The 3,119-nt window shown below is 42.4% G+C and overlaps 1 pseudogene; it reads right to left on the reverse strand.

Annotated features, from left to right (window-relative positions):
• Positions 1 to 729: 729 nt before the first annotated feature.
• Positions 730 to 1,489, reverse strand: LOC126960073 (MKI67 FHA domain-interacting nucleolar phosphoprotein-like; annotated as a pseudogene).
• Positions 1,490 to 3,119: the final 1,630 nt, after the last annotated feature.

The following is a 3,119-nucleotide window of genomic DNA, read 5'->3' on the forward strand; positions in this document are numbered from 1 at the left end:
ATTATAGGCATGAGCCACCACCTCTACTTTCTACTTTCTTGTTGAAGTAGACTGTATTACTGATGCCCCACCCACACCCTCTTTTTGGACATCTGGCCCCTCCTCGAGTCTCTGGAAAGGGCAGCACTACAAATCCAGGGACAACTAGGGAACTCCCACCCTCACTGCTAGGCAGATCAGATTCTCTCTCCTGCTCATTGGAAATGACACAGAGAGTTTTCAATTGATTTTTTGCAGAGGAGCATCTATATGGTCCAGTAACACTGGGACCAGGGGTACTGCCAGGGCAAGCCAAAGCCTCAGAGGCTGGAGGAGCCTGGAGCACATGCCGAATGTTCATCCACAGAGCAGAGCACAAGCATGGAGCAGAAGTCCAGAGTGAAGGCATGCAGGAGAGGAAAATCACCTCCCAGCCCAGGCCTTCCATGGTGTGGTCATATTTTGAGTTTTGTACTTAAATGTCTGTGAGGTTGCCTGTTGTATTCTTAATGCAAATCCCACTTAAGCCAGCCTAGAATAGGTCAAGATAAATGTAATGACTTGACTTGGCTGGAGTGCAGTGGCACAATCACGGCTCACTGTAGCCTCAACTTCCTGGGCTCAGGTGATTCACTTCTGCCTCCTGAGTAGCTGGGACTACAGGCATGAGCCAACTTGCCCAGCTAATTTTATGTATTTTTCTCATAAAAATATTTTTCAGAAGAAATCTTACATATAATACATTGAAAATCACTGATTGGTTTTTCTTCATCTTTTCTGTGAATGTGTAGGTGTTTGAGTCTCTTGTATTTATTCTTTTACACAGCATATGGGCTGTTTGAAGACTATTTCATTATTTTCATCATCATCATTCATTTCAGCCACTTCAGATTTTCATCTTTTTAAAAATGTTGATGTACAAACCGGTGTGGGGCCCTAGGTATCCACTGTCTTATCAGGAGTGTCAGGAGTACCTAAAACCTTTTTCTTCTTATGTAAAACTTGGCCTTTTGTAGACATCTGATGATTCATTTTTGAAATACCTTCCATTTTCTGTAAAATCAAAGAAGGAAAATAATAATCAATTCCTTTTTAAGCTAATTTCTTCCCAAGTAATCCTTTCCTTTTAAATCACTCCTCCATCCATAGCTTTTGTGTAAGTGCCAATTCTGATTATACATTTCACTGATGGATATGATGGCTGCTTAAATGGAATATTCCAGTGTTGAAAGAGTTCTTTCTGTACTTTTTCAGGTGACATAAAATGACTCTCCAAGAGTCTTTCACCAAACAGGTAGTTGTTCATTGTTTCAGCAACTATCTCGGCAAAATCCTTAGACTTAAACTCCACAAATGCATAGCCTTTGCTATTTCCAGGGCTTTTATTTCTGAATAGTCTGAACCTTGTAACAGTGCCTTGTAACTGGGAGACATAGGAAAGGATCTGGGTTTTGTTCAGTAGGTTATGTAGGTGGCACACATAGACTACTCCAGAAGAAAGTTGTTCTTGTTTTTGTGTTTTGTTTCATTTGTTTGTTTTTGAGATGGAGTTTCACTCTTGTTGCCCAGACTGGAGTGCGATGGCATGATCTTGACTCACTGCAACCTCTACCTCCTGGATTCAAGTGATTCTCCTATCTCAGTCTCCTGAGTATCTGGGATTAAAGGCATGCACCACCACACCCAGCTAATTTTTGTATTTTTAGTAGAGACAAGATTTCTCCCTGTTGGTCAGGCTGGTGTAGAACTCCTGGATTCAAGCGATCTGCCTGCCTTGGACTCCCAAGGTGCTGCAATTAGAGGCATGAGCCACTGCACCCAGCCCAGCCTTGACTTTGAAATATATGTTGTTCATCCAGTCAACAGTGAACTCTGGGGGAACACCAAAGATGAGGAGAATGAGAGAAGAGATACCTCCAATTAAAGGAGTTAAGAAGAGATGCTTGAACTCATGTTTTAAAAAGTCACTGCAGGTTGGGCACAGTGGCTGATGTCTGTAGACACAGCACTTTGGGAGGCTGAAGTGGGTGAACTGCTTGAGCCTAGAAGTTTGAGACCACCCTGGGCAACATGGCAAAACCCCATCTGTATACAAAATAAAATAAAATAGCCGGGCGCGGTGGCGCCTGTGGTCCCAGCTACTTGGGAGGCTAAGGTGGGAGGTGGAGGCTGCAGTGAGCTGAGATCCACCACTCCACTGCAGCCTGCATGACAGAGTGACACCCTGTCTTAAAAAAAAAAAAAAAAAAAAGTCACTGTTTTGGGGTTTTCTGGGTGAAATCTGTTTCCGTTAAAAAAAAGGGGGGGTCAAGACAGTATGTATTACTGATTCAAATTCATAATCAGATGCTTAGAGTAAATAATTGTATCTATTGGTTCAAAAACCAACCTCGGAATTGTTAAGTTAGTTTTATTGGGTTTTTCTTTAAACTGTGCTGATTCATTCAGGTCTGTCACTTCCAAGCCCATGTTTTACTACTTTGTAATCTTATTTGGAAGGAAAACTGCAGCTAGGATTATGATCCATCCTGAGAAGAAAAGTTTCACACATATACACCACACATACCCCCACCACAGTATGATGACACAGCGACCCAACCTTAGGCAAATGGTACCACTGACAGCAAATGCATTTTTTTCTTTATTCTCAATTTTTATTTCTTTATTCTAACAGCAGCATATGCATTTAACATTTTATTGAGATCCTCAACAGCTGCCATTTGGTTTGTATGGCAAATTGTTTACAAAGTAACTTTTTTCCATTTTTGATATTTTGATGAAAATTACGTTCTTCAATTTTAAAGCCCTGTCCCTCTCCCAAAGAAAGACTAATAACTAACTACCAAGTAATGATTTTTTAGGAAAAGAACGAAAGCCAGAACAGCTTTTAAACACTTCTGGAATGTGGGTAAGGGTCCAAAGTCAAGACCTTCTGGGCCCAGTGGAGGTGCTAGGCTGCCTCGGGACACCATCAGCACTTCCCCATCCACAACATCCTCAACAGTGGGGAGCCATGCGTGGACCCCGGGGGCTTCCTGTTCCACAAGCTCCCCTCTCTTTTTCCTCTCCACCCTTGCTGCTGGGCCTCCCCTCCAAATCTGCCTAATGAAGGCAGCAGTGTCTTTAATACTGTTCAGCTT

The sequence above is a fragment of the Macaca thibetana genome, chromosome 7, assembly GCF_024542745.1.
Source record: "Macaca thibetana thibetana isolate TM-01 chromosome 7, ASM2454274v1, whole genome shotgun sequence".
NCBI classification, from domain to species: Eukaryota; Metazoa; Chordata; class Mammalia; order Primates; family Cercopithecidae; genus Macaca; species Macaca thibetana.